Below are 14605 nucleotides of genomic sequence, written 5' to 3'. Positions count from 1 at the left end.
TCAGTGTTGTATGTCCATAGATACAATTGGCCTACAGGAACAAGACAGTCCAAATGAAGGAGGCATACCGGATCTAAAAGAACAGACAATGTGGAAGACTGTGGTAAAGTTGAGAGTACAGATCCTGCCCCATTGTGGCAGCCACTACTCAATGTAACAATTTACTAAGCAGGAAACTTGCCCAGTGTTATCTGATCCTACTGTTTTCAACTTTCTGCGTTTTTTTAAAGAGAAGAGAGAGAGAGAGAAAGAGAATTTTTAAATTTTTTTTTCAGTTTTCGGTGGACACAGCATCTTTATTTTTCTTTTTATGTGGTGCTGAGGATCGAACCCAGGGCCCCGCACATGCCAGGCGAGCGCATTACCGGTTGAGCCACATCCCCAGCCCGCAAAATGTTTTAAAGCAATGTCCAGGTCATGTGGAGTGTGAATGCTGAATTTAACCTTCAGATTCCCACTTGGCAACTTCTATCCCCATTCCAAGGAGATGCTGCCCCTCTCAGACTGCTCCCCATTTCTCCCACTTTGCCAGTGGTGCTCTGAGCTCCTGTGCTATGCTCTTGGCCCAACAAGGAATTGACCTGTAGATCTACTATACTGAAAGCAAATCAACGGTTAAACATCCTATCCATGCAACTTTTCATTACATGCTTAAGGCATTCAGGTGTTAAACCAGCATTCAGAGAATAGACCCATGAGAGTCTCTCACAAAGGGTACAATTCAAATTAAAAAATGAATAGAGGCTTCCTCAGTGTCCCTGGCAGGGACTGGAGTAGATGGAACCCTGGCAGCAGAGACTGCCACTGACCCTACAAAGGCTAAAAAAGATATTTTCCAGCTGGCAGGAAGTGAGATTCGATTCTTTCCCCTTTCTCCTTTCTCTGGAGATGTGGGCAAGAGTCTGAGGAATAGGAATAAAAATGGAAGACAAACCCCATGATAACCTATCAGCCACAAAACAGCAAGCTTCTGGCAAGCTCAGGTCCTCTGGTCCAAACTCTCTTGGGTCACTTCCCCCAAATTTACTCAAGAACCTCACATTCTGAATGGAGGACTCTGAGACTCATGCCCTGGATATTTCAGGCCTCAACAGAATCAGGAACAATGTTATCCAAATCCTCATAACACTTTTAGCACCCATTAACACATTAGCATGGATTCCTTTTCCAGATTTGAGGATAAGATAACCTATAGTGGACTAGGGATGTAGCTCAGTTGGTAAAGTGCTTGCCTCAAATGCACAAAGCCCTGGGTTCAATCCCCAGCAACACACACACACACACACACACACACACACACACACACACACTAGCCTATAGAACAAAAAGTCCTAAAGGGATGATAATATGTTTAGGTAAAGGCAAGCAAGACTGGAGTGGGATGGGGGAGGTGGTTTATTTACCTGTAAGGCAGCAAGAAAGAGCAAGTTATTTTCATAACCAGGACTGGGGGTGTAGCTCAGTGGTACAGCACCTGCCTAGCATGCACAAGAACCTGGATTCCATTCCTAGCCAATCCCCACCCTATAACCAATCCCTGAACTAGAGGAAAAAGAAAAGAATAAAGGAGCCAAGCATGGTGTCACATCCCTGTGATCTCAGTGACTCAGGAGGCTCTGGGCCCTATCCCCAACATGGCAAAAGAAAAAAGAAAAAAGAAAGAAAACCTGGACTTATATATATATTTCATTACAAATTATACTTTTAGCAACTTTCTGCAACAAATGGCAATGTGTGAATATTCTAATGCATCAAAAGTCCATGCAGGAGTTGGGGCTATAGCTCAGCTGGTCTTCTATCCCCAGTGATAGGGCACTTGCCTTGCAAGTGTGAGGCACTGGATTTGATCCTCAGCCCCACATAAAAATAAATAAAGATATTGTGTCTATCTACAACTAAAAAAAATATTTTTAAAAAAAGTCCATGCAGCCAGGCACAGTGGCACACGCCTATAATCCCAGCTACTCAGAAGGCCGAGGCAGGAGAATTGTAAGTTCAAGGGCTGGCCTCAGCAATTTAGCAAGGCCCTAAGCAATTTAGCAAGATCCTGTCTCAAAAAATAAGAAAAAATAAAGCAATGATATTTCAGGCACAAAACGTATTTCTGCTTAACATTAATAGCACCAGAGGAACTTTTATCCGAGAATTACACCTCTTTCCAAAGGAGTTTAACACTGGACCCCAGCAAAGGCCCCAGGCTATTCTATGAGCATGTAAAAAGCCTCAGGAGCTGCTTAGGGGGATTAGCAGAAATAATCTTTCCAGGCTAATGGCTTTTCTGGGCTCCAAGTCTGATCTGCAAGCCTGGAACAGAGCTCATCAGGTCTCTTGAGTTAGTGTGCCTCAAAACCAATTTACAAAGGTAAGTTGCTAGAGACCGGTTCCATTTGCTCTTGGAAGCCTCACAAAACAGAAGCCTCTAATGTGGTCGTAGAGGCTTCAGGCATTTCCTGCATACAAATGCACTGTGTGTGCCACCTGGCCAACCAAGTCTGGATGGAAAGTAGATGGCTCCCTACCAGGACAGTTGGAGAACTGGCTTAAGAGATCCCCTAACAACAAAAACAACAACAACCCCAGCCCTCCCTGGCCCAAGCACCTGGAATCCACCATTACTCATTCCTCCAAAAGCTGGGAAAGCTCCCTGTTGAAATGTAAATATACCGTCCAATTAACACCCATTAACACATTAGCATGGATTCCTTTTCCAGATTTGGTGATAAAATAACCTAGAGAACAGAAAGTCCTAAAGGAATGGTAAATATAGGTTTAAGTAAAGGTCAGCAAGACTGGGAAGAGAGAGGAAAGGCTTGAAAGGCAATAACAAAGATTCTCTTACAGGTTACAGAGTGCTTGATCCTCACAATAACCTGGTGAGTTGTCAGAGAAGAGTTTCTTGTTCCTCTTACACTTATTGACTTAACCAAAGCAAATCAATGACTAAACTCAGCAGTGCATCATTTGAGTTGAGTCCTATAGACATTTCCTGCACATATGCTCCATTGGGGCAACATGTTCTTTATCCATAATACAGAGATGGTCAAGACATTGTCCCCACTCTCAAGGAATTCAGCCTACCTTACATGACAGTCAAGAGGTAGTAACAAGAGGCAAATAGTATAAGAGAAATAGTAGGTAATGTGAAAATATATAAGAAGGGACATCTAAGATTGGGAAGTAGGGTTACAAAGAGATCAGGGAAGTCTTTTGCAAGAACTAAGACTTGAATGCAGATATTCTTACCTCATGTTCCTTCCATACTCTTGAGGATAAACTTCATGATGTCTTGACACTTTCTTTTTCCCAGTCTATAGATAAGTGAACATGCTCCAAGAAACCAGCACCTGGCTCCCCAAGTTCTAAGTCAGTTGCTTACAGCTGTGGCTATCAGATGAGCCAGGCTTCCAAGCCTCACCCTCACAGTCAGTGCCCCTCTGGGACATTGGGAAAGAAAAAGACACAAGGAGTTTGGGATTTGGTTGAAGTTCAAGTTCTTCCCCATTGAAAACTAACCATTTGTTTTTCACTGGGGTGAACTTATTAACATAAAGGTAAGTGTTTACTATGTACCAGACACTGTGCTAAATGTTTTGTAGACATTATCTCATTTTGTTCCCCAATAGTCTGATACAGTAGGTACTTGTAACACCCCTGATGTACAGATGAGGAAATGAAGAGTTTGAGAGATCTCCTGACTTGGCAGAGACTGGGATTCTAACCCAGACACGTTTAGTGTGCTTAACTACGCTAATGTCTCTGAGTTGTTATGAGCAAGCACCCCTTTCCCTACTTCCCAACTATTCATTCTGTTTTAGTCAACTTTTTCACTGCTGTGACTAAAAGACATGATCAGAACAATTTTAGAGGAGGAAAAGTTTATTTAGGGGCTCACGGTTTCAGAGGTCTCAGTCCATAGACAGCAGCCTCCATTCCTTAGGGCTCAAGGTGAGGGCAGAACATCATGGCAGAAGAGTGTGGCAGAGGGAAGCAGCTCACATAATGATTAGGAGGCAAAGAGATTCCACTCACCAGATACAAATGTATACCCCAAAGCTACTCCCTCAATGCTCCACCTCTTCCAGCCTCACCCCACCTGCCTTCAGTTACCACTCATTTAATACCATCAGGTGATTAATTCACTGATTGGGTTAATGCTCTCATAACCCAATCATTTCTCTTCCAAATCATCTTGCATTGTCTCACCCCTGAGCTTTTGGGGGACACCTCACACCCAAACCATAACACATTCCATCCATTTACTCATTCAGTGTTTATTAACCACCTATTACATTTAAGGTACTATTTTTGAGTAGGCTGCAGTTAAGATTCTAAAATATGTAAGCCAAAGAGTTTGACTTCCAGCAGTTTACAGAACATAAACTTGCCAATTCTTAGAACTGAGAGGTCCCATTGCCCAACCTCTTCATCTTACATCTAAGGAAACAGAAGTCCAGATGTGAGAAACAGAAAGTGAAATTGTCCATTTTCAGAATACAGTATTTAATCTTAAACATAAATTTGGGGTGTAAGAAAGGCAGCCAGAAGGGAATTAGAGCAGAAAGGAAAGTAATACAATAGTACCATAGCCTATGGCGTTTTAAAAATAATCCAACTGTAGCCATTTTGAGCTTTCCAACCTGTATCCATTCATAGCCATTTTAACTATACTCCTTCTCTTTGTTCTCCCCAATGATAAAATTAGTCAACTGAAGAGACTGTAACCCCAAGCTCGTCCTATCAGAGCAAGGAGTAGTGCTGTGTTAGGAATGAAAACAGGCAGACTGCTTGCCCAAGAGGCTTGCTTGCCAGTCTTTGTTTGGTGGCACACCCTTCTGCAGAAGTAAATTTTGCCTGGCTGAGCTACTTCCAAGTATGTGTCTGATTCCTCATGACACCCTGGTATTTCTAACACAGGAAGAATAAGGCTGTCACATAGCTGGTTAGTGACTGAACCTCATGAAGTGTGTCTCCCCAAACTGCTGGCTCTCAAGCTTTATGTATCAGAAGTATCTCCTCTAAAATGCACATCCGAGAGTCTTGCCCCAGACCACACATTCCAAATCTGTAGAAGTGGTGCTGAAATAGGAACTTGGGGATACAGAAAAAGGAGAAACATACTGAGTCTCCAAGGAAGCTCCTATGAACCATTGAAATGCAGAAAGTGCATGAAAAGTTTCAACTCCCCAGCAACCCAGCCTAATGCCCTTGACCTAACCCTTGTCTGCAAAAAGTAATATAAGAGCAAAGCACAAGTTCAGAGAAAACTGGTGCAAAATTGTGTAACTCCATATGACTCCACCTCCAGTCCAGCCCCTAGAAACCGTCCCTTTATAAATATTAACACCTCATACCAAGGGGTTCCTGTTCTCCCTCTGGGGATGGCTCGTATTTTCCCTTGAATGTGTATTCCTTGCTTTACTCCAAAAGCTTCTCACTCTTAAGGAAGCCCACATTCTCCTTTGAATGTGCCTCCACGTTTCTAAATTAACCTCTATGTCTCTGATGGGCATGTGCTGAAATTCTTTTATATCACATATGCCAAGAACCCACACTGGTCCTGAGTCGAGTTCCCTCATGACTCTGGGAGATCCTCAGACCTTTCTTCAGAAATATCTGTTCTCCCTGGGAATCTGCATTTAAAGAAGGACTGCATGCAGCCCTTGGACCACTCAAGAAGAAACTGTTACCTTGTCCTTCTGTACCATCTGTACTACTAAATAACTGCAACCAAACTCATTTTTTACCCTAAGTTAACATAGAAGACCTATACCTGGGTTTGATCCTCAGCAAAGCAAAAGAAATGGACTGAGGATGTAGCTCAGTGGTACTGCACTTAACTAGCATGTGCATGTATGAGGCCTGGGCCCTAAGTGCAATGCCCAAAACTGGAAAAAAAAATCCATAGCAAAGAGAGCAAAAGCTGTAGCAGTTAGAAGAAAACCATTCCCTGCTGGCTGAGGTGATCAGAGAGGCCTATCTGAAGGAGTTGAGATTTGAATCCAGCATTGCAGGACTAGAAAGATTGGGTAGACAGGGAAGAATATGTTATTACAAGGAGGGGAAATATTTTGAGTAAATGTACAAAGTGAGAATATGCAGGCTGTTTTCAGGGGACAGTGAAGAGGCCTGTCAAATTCTGCCCTATTCAGGGGATAGGGTGAGGGAACAAAATGCAATTGGCCTCTGCTCTCATGAAGTATACACAGGCCAGTGAGATGGAGAGACAGTAAACAACCAATCAAACTGAATCATAAGTTAAAGTTAATGATAGGTGCTGTAAAGAAAATAAAAAGTGATGTGGCTAGAGTAGGAGGAGCTATCTAACTAGGGGAGTGAGGGACAGCCTCTGAGGAGGTGTCATCTTTGCCACAACTGCAATGATGTTAGATGTAGGAGAAAACAACAGGAAAGACAGTTGTTGGGATAATAACTGGGGACTCTTCACCCTAGCTTATCTGCTTTCAACTATGCCCAGGTAAAAGACACAAAGGGCCACACTGAGCCTGCTTTCTGATTTGGTCAGGATAGAGTGTGGTCTAAAAAAGGGAAAGATGTATTTCTGGGTAACTGAGTTAGATTAGGTGTAGGCCTAACCTGACAGAGTGGGCTATATTTAAAGGCACATTTTGCACTTACGTTCAGGTGTCTCGCTGAGCCCAAGTTCTCACATACTCTTCCAGCAGTTCCTCTAGCTGGTTCAGACTATCTTGACTATATAAGAACCCAAGGCCCTGCATCCAGCGCCTGACCCACAAAAAACTGCCCAAAGCCCAGGGGCTTTGGGCCTGGAATGGCCCAAATGCATGAGCAAATAATCATCTCTCTCCTTTATTTAAGGCTGGAGTTTGTCGCTCTAGAGCCAGGGCTTGAGGCCCAGGCAGAGGAAATGGCTCATTAAACTTCAGTGACTCTTCCTTTTACTCCTCCCTTCCTTACTTTCCCTCACAGTCACAAAACTCCTGCTGCCATGGCCCTGACCTATGCTATACCTCCTTCTTTGAAAACCTGTTGGGTTGGTGATTTTTCTTCCATGCCCCAACAACCTTGTCTGTGGCTTTCTCTTCCCTGAGGAGACTTTTTTCCCTGGCTACATGTCTAGGACCCTTATGTCTCAACTTTCAACCCTATGTCCTTCTATGGATGAAACAATAATAAAAGTTTATTAATATTAAGATTAAAGTAACTAATGAGGCTTAAGGATTATTTGCATTTCAACAGGATGCCCTTTTTAAAAAATTTTTATTTATTTTGAGACAAGGTCTCTCTATAGGGCTTCACTAAATTGCTGAGGCTGGCTTTGAACTTGTGATCCTCCTGCCTCAGCCCCCCAAGACACTGGGATTACAGGTGTGTGCCACTGTGCCCAACTATTTTTTTAATTAGGCTGGGGATGTAGCTTAGTATGAGAATGCTTGCATAGCATGCATCAGGCCCTGGATTCAATCCCCAGCATCAGAAAAACTAAAAGAAAAGTAGGTATTTTATATACATCTCCAAATGATATTATAAAGCCAGTTGCCTATTCTGGAAATATGGAGTTAAACTCTGGGTCCCTAAGGCAGAACCCAAAAGAAAGACAATGTAGGAACAAAAAAGAGCCAAGACACAGATTTGTCATAACTGCGGGATGAGTTTATTTGTTTTTGACCATAATAATGATTAATATTATGGCAACACCCTACATTGCGGGTATAAAAACACAATCCTCTCCCAAAATATGACTCAGCCTGTGTGCTCCCAGATATCACTGAAATTCCTTGGAAGGCAGCTACAGGCCTTTTCAGAGGCTTCCATTCTTGTTCCTTTCACAGCTGGACAAGACAAAGCAGACTTACAACCCTGCTGCTAGGTGCTCAGTCATAAGGAGGAGGACTGATTTGTGGGCAACAAATCCCCACAAATCCCCACACAGTACACAGTACAGTCAACCATAAGCCCTGTCCAGACTGACAGTTCTGCCACCCCCAACTACTGCCCAGGAAAAGGCTGCTTCTGGGCCAAACTCCCTGTTTAACAGCACTCCAAACACTTCATCCTGGACCTTTGTGTACAAGGGCTTGGGAGAGGTCAGAGGAATAATTGTATTTATCCACAAAATTCTATACTTCCAGAACCCTAAGACCCTTGCCCATTTTTTACTTTGGAACTCTTTGTGATTCTATCTCTTATACTAAGAAGTGAAAAAATAACTAAATCCCTCTGCTCAGACCTTGCCCTTGGGTGTGGCTTTTCAGTTAACTGATGCCTGAGAAGAGCAGAGGTAGGAAGGAGTGGGGGTGGCAAGGGGTAGGAATAGCTTAAAAGTCCAAGTATTCTAATTAGCATCACTTTTGAGTACATGAGCCAGGCCTTCTACCTCCAGCCAAGTGCTTCATCCAAAAAGATGTGTGATTCTCCCCAGTGAGTCAGGGAAAAATGCAGAGAAACAGGGTTATCAGAGGAGAGAGTTATACTTCATGTGCTTTCACTCAGCCTCCTAAAATGAACAGGAAAGAGAAACACCGAGTCTGAATGGGTAAGTTAGAAGTCACTGAATTTTAGAGCGGGAGGGGCAGGGAGATGACAGTCTGTCTCTTCTGCTTCCAAAGATGCTGCTCTAGCATTGGGCCACTCCATCTGCCCAGATGTCCCTCGCTATCCTAGAGGAAGATGGAGACAGAGAGGAAGAAGTGGGATTAAAAGAGAAGAAAGAAGCTGGAGAGGGGCTGGGGTTGTGGCTCAGTGGCAGAGCTCTTGCCTAGCACAGTGAGGTACTGGGTTTGATCCTCAGCAACACATAAAAATAAACAAATAAAATAAAGGCATTGTGTCCATCTACAACTCAAAAAATATTTTTTAAAAGAAGAAGCTGGGTAAATATTTGGATAAATTAATGTTTGGAAAAGAATAACATGCCATCTCAGGATGCTTTGGGACCCTAAGAGGACAGATCACTGTCTTCTTTGTCCTGGGAACTGATTTATATTCTTTCTCTCTCCCTCAATACTCTCCCTTGGACCCACCATTCTTTCCTCCTCGGGTGCCTGGCCTGAGCTCTGGAGTCACTGGACTTCAACTGAAGGAATTTCTAGGCCAGCCCAGCCTATATGTTGCTTGACCTACATATTTCACAGATGTAGTTCCCTCTGCCATTCCCGGGGGGATCTGAGCAAAGATATCAGGAAAATATGTTTTTTTTTTTAAATTGTGGGGAGTTGGGGCTGTAGCTCATGGGCTGGGGTGGTGGCTCAGTGGCATACACTTGCCTAGCATGCGTGAGGCACTGGGTTTGATCCTCAGCATCATATAAAAATAAACAGATAAAATAAAGGCATTTTGCCCATCTACAACTACGATTTTTTCTTTAAATTGTGGGTACTGGGGATTAAACCCAGGGATCTTTACCACTGAACTATATCCCCAGCCCTTTTTATTTTTCATTTTGTGATGGGGGCTCACTAAGTTGCTGAGGCTGGCCTCAAACTTGTGATCCTCCTCCTGCCTCATCCTCCCAAATTGCTGATGTTATAGGTGTGTGCCACCACACATGGCAAGAAAATACCTATTCTAAATGGTCTCATTATATTCAAAGAGGAAAATATCACATTATCCCCTCCCTCTATAGCCACTATCATGGCAGAAGTCCTCTTCTCAATGACCCTTAGAGAAAGGGGACCTAGACAGCTGGGCTAAGATTATGTCAACACTTCTGCAACCTGATCCCCCCCTACTCCTGCCACCTTTAACCCATAGCAGTGGGCTTCCTTAGCCCCAGAGGAAGAGGTCTGAACTAACACAAAGTCGAAACAAGTTAGACACAGTGTCTCACACCCACAATCCCAATGACTGGGAAGCTAAGGCAGGAGGATTACAAGTTCAAAGCCAGCTTCAGCAACTTAGTGAGGCTCTGAGCAATTTACTGAGACCCTATCTTAAAATAAAAAAATAAAAAGAGCTGGGGATGGAGCTTAGTGGTAAAGTGCTTCTGTGTTAAATCTCCAGTAAAAAGAAAGAAAGAAAAGAAAAAAAAAAAGACCTTGAAGCAATGTTAAAACTACTCTCCAGAACCCAACTGAACAACACCTCACTCATCCAGATTCCACTTCTCTGGCAAACTCATATCTGGAACAAAACAGAATAAAGAAGGAAGAAATGGGGTGGGGACAGGAAAAGGCCACCAGGAAGTAAAAATCGATGTCAGCATCCATACAGTAAAGTTTGGCGGCTTTACTCATAAAATAATTTCAGAGCCAATTTCTTTACTTCAAACTAAATCCTTACAAATGTGTTTATTGTTTCTGTAGCCACAACAAATGAGAAACAGCAAATTATGAGGAGGCAGAAAAACTGATAACAACAGAAGTGACAGTTGAATGTAGATGTAGACAGTGAATCAAAATTCACTAAGATTCTGTCCTCCTCGTACGTAATACAGCAGGACTGACTCCTGCTGCCAAATATGGAGCAACTTGCTAAGCAATGAACATTGGCATGTCTCATTGGCTAATTGTGCCTAGCTATCTGCTTTAGGGCATTGTTAGTTGTCTCTGGACTATCTTCCCAGCCTGACCACTTGTTTCAGGGTGATGATTTACACTCGTGACAGCTCAGAAATTGTTGTGTGCATGCTACCTATGCATTGTAACTAACTAGCTCAGAGGTGGGATTGTAGTAGTAGATGTTTGAGGTGGGATTCAGAGCAACAGGCTGACTCTAGAGAAAGGGCTACTAAAACAAGTCTCTTCCCTGGACTGATTCAACCAAGTGTGAATTCTTTGGCATTTTTTAGTTTTGTTTTACTTTGGTTTTGGGCAGGGATTGTATGCTAGGCAACAACTCTACCACTGAGCTACACCCGCAGCCCCACTGTGCATACTTTCTTTTTTTATTTTAACCATATATTGAACCCAGAGGCATTTAACTACAAAGCCACATCCCCAGCCCTTTTTTAAAATTTGTTTTTAGTTGTTGATAGACTTTATTTATTTATTTATTTATGGTGCTAAGAATCGAACTCAGTGCCTCACACATGCTAGGCAAGCGCTCCACCACTGAGCCACAACCCCAGCACCACCCCCAGCCCTTTACTAATTTTTTTTTATTTTAAAGGCAGGGTCTTGCTAAGTTGGGGGCCTCCCTAAATTGCTGAGGCTGGCCTTGAACTTTCATTCTCTTGCCTCAGACTCCAGAGTTGCAGGGATTACAGGCATGTGCCACCACGCCCAGCCCCCACTGTGCAGTCTTTTTAAAAATTTTTTTTATTTGTAGATGGACACAATACCTTTATTTTATTTATTTATGTTTATGCAGTGCTAAGGATCAAACCCAGGGCCTCACCTGTGCTACATGAGCACTCTACCACTGAGCCACTATCCCAGCCCCCACTGTGTACTCTTAATCAAGGCTTTTAAGGCACCTCCCAGGACAGATAGGTACTGTTGGAAAGCTGATTTAAGAATCCCCACCTGCTCCACATTTCTTCGTCCATATTTATTTTAGCACCAGAATCTCATCCAGGGCCAACAGGTTCAGCTAGAGTCAACAGTTCCTGTATGTGTTCTTTGCAGTACAGCTAAGATAACAGGATTGGCACCTTTACTATCACTTGAGTGGGTTTGGGTGTGAAACATGCAATATGAGCTAGTAGGATATTAGTCCTAAGTGGCATGGGAGCTGGGAGTCACTACCCTGATGACTTTAGCTGGGCCCTAAGGGAAAATGCAGTGGAACAGAACAGTGCACGTTGGCTAACAGTAATGTGGAGCTCTGAGGTCAGTAAGGTACAGGAATGCAAGGTCTCAGAAAGCACGCAGCCCCAGTGGCAGCCACCTGCCATCACAGCCAGAGAATATAGGCAGCAGTCAGCAATCCTCCAAATTAGAGTAGTGTTGAGTTCATTTATAGATAAACCTCAGTCACTGGCAGGGGAAGATAGGGAAAAGCATTCAATCTGCAGGGGAGGAACTTGCCGAGAAATAGGCAGAGAACCAGGACCCCAATCAAGGAGACCTTAGTCCAAGCAGAGAGCAGAAGCTCCCCACAGATAAGCTGGGCCATACAGTGAGAGCTAGGAAAGGGCTGGGACTTGAGAGTTCGCCCAGTCCCCAGTGGTCTGGGGCAAATGAGGTGTCTCAGATTCCTTCAGGATTCACATAAGGGTAGGAACTGAGAAATATTGAAGAAGTTAGGGTCTTGCAGTCCATTCAAACAAAAGAACAATTCCACCATCAATGTCATCATTTATGGGCAAGGAATTCACCTGGGATTCCTTGACCAGCTTCTCTCAAGATCACGCATCAACTTTTTTTAAAAATATTTATTCTTAAGTTTTAGATGGACACAAATGTGGTGTGGTGCTGATGATTGAACCCAGTGCCTCCTGCATGCTACGCAGGCATTCTACCACTGAGCCACAACCCCAGCTCTACGCACCAACTTTTTAAAAACAACTTTATTGGGCTATACTTCACACACCACACAATTCACCCTTTAAAGTGTACAATTCAATGGCTTTTTTAGCATATGCACAAGGTTGTGTGACCATCACCACAGTCACTCATCTTTCTAATTAGAATTTTTATTTATTTTAATATTTTATTTCATAATGTTTTATAAATTTTTTGTTTCTTGTTTTTTTTTTTTTTGATATCAGGGATTGATTGAACCCCCAGGGGTGGTCAATCAATAAACTATGTCTCCAACCCTTTTTATTTTTTGAGACATGATCTCCCTAAGTTGGTTAGGGCCTCACTAAGTTGCTGAGGTTGGCCTTGAACTTGGAATCCTCTTGCCTCAGCCTCCCAAGTTGCTGGGATTACAGGCATTTGAACCTGCATATGCCACCATATCCAGTTTGTTTCACAATTTCATATACACTTGTAAGAAATAATACAGAAAGATCTCTTATATACTTTACCCAGTTTTCCTCAATGATATCATCTTGCAAAACTAGTATAATATCACAATCAGGATATTGATATTGACACAACCCACCCATCTTATTTGGCTTTCTCCAGTTTTACTTTTATTTATTTGTATTATTGTATGTCCCACACCCCCTGCGTGTTCTCTCTCTCTCTCTCTCTCTCTCTCTCTCTCTCTCTCTCTCTCTCTCTCATTTTTGTTTTTGTTTTATACCAGGGATTGAACCCAGGGGCACTTAACCACTGAGCCATATCCACAGTCCTTTTGATTTTTCTATTTTGAGACAGGGTCTTACTGAGTTGCTGAGGGCCTTGCTAAATTGCTGAGGCTGGCTTTGAACTTGCAATCCTCATGGCTCAGCCTTCTAAATCACTAGGATTACAGGTGTGTGCCACTATACCCAGCTATTCTATGCTTTTTTTTAAAATCACCTGTGTAAGTTTGTGTACCCACCACAGTTAAGATGCTGAAGCCGGGCATGGTGTTGCACACTTGTAATCCCAGTGACCCAGGAGGCTAAGGCAGGAGGATCACAAGTTCAAGGTCAGCCTCAGCAACTTAGCAAGGTCCTAGGAAACTTAGCAAGATCCTGTCTCAAAATAAAAATAAAAATACAAAAGGCTGTGGATGTAGCTCAGTGAATAAGCACCCCTGGGTTCAATCCCCAGTACAAAAAGAAACAAAATGCTGCAAATAACCAGGTACAGTGGCACACACTTGTAGTTCCAGCTACTCAGCAGGCTGAGGTGGAAGGATCACTTGAGTGCAGGAGTTTGAAGACAGCCTGGACAACATAGTAAGACCCTATTTTGGAAAAGAAAAAGGGATGCTGAATATTTTCATCACATGAATCCCTCATGTTGCCCTTGATTTTATAACCATAGCTACCTCATTCCTCTTTCCTTCCCTAATTCCTGGCAACCACTACTATGTTCATCTTCATAAGTTTGTCACTTCAAGAATGGTATAGAGCTGGGCATGTGGCACAGGACTGTAATCCCAGTGGCTCAGAAGGCTAAGGCAGGAGGATCACAGTTTCAAGGCCAGCCTCAGCAACTTAGCAAGGCCCTCAGCAACTTAACGAGACCCTGTCTCTAAATAAAATATTTTTTAAAGGGCTGGGAATGTGGCTCAGTGGTTAAGAGCCCCTGGGTTCAATCCTGGCACCAAAAAAAGGTATAGAAATGGAAATACTATATCATGTAAATTTGGGGGATTGGCTTTTTCACTAAGTATAATTCCCTTGAGTATCATTTAAGCTGTTGCATGTTTCAATAGCTCATTTCTTGTTATCATGCACCCATTTTTAGTTTAGGAAACTCTTCCAGTGACTTAAAACACTGAAAGAGTGGACCTGGAGGGGGCATTGCAGCACAATGCAGGAACTGCGAAAGCAAAGGGCACAGGCCTCAGCAGAGGCCTTCTAGCCTTGGAGATGTGCCTGGAGTCTTGAACTGCACTGAAGCACATGGCTCCCTCGTTTAGTTGAAAAGTGCACAACTTGGTTCTTGAGCAATCAGACGCCAGCAGTTGTCACCACAGGACATCTGGCGTTTGGGGGCTCCACCCATATCAGACCCCACTCTCTAGAGGAGAAGCCTCAGAGGTAAGAAATCATTAATTATAGCAGAGCCCAACCATTGAGTGCTTAACATTCCAGAGACTGTCCACACGCTGAGCAACAGTTGCCTTTGGGGGAAGA

The sequence above is a fragment of the Marmota flaviventris genome, chromosome X (genome assembly GCF_047511675.1).
Source record: "Marmota flaviventris isolate mMarFla1 chromosome X, mMarFla1.hap1, whole genome shotgun sequence".
NCBI lineage: Eukaryota > Metazoa > Chordata > Mammalia > Rodentia > Sciuridae > Marmota > Marmota flaviventris.
Note: the sequence above shows the minus strand (reverse complement) of the source record.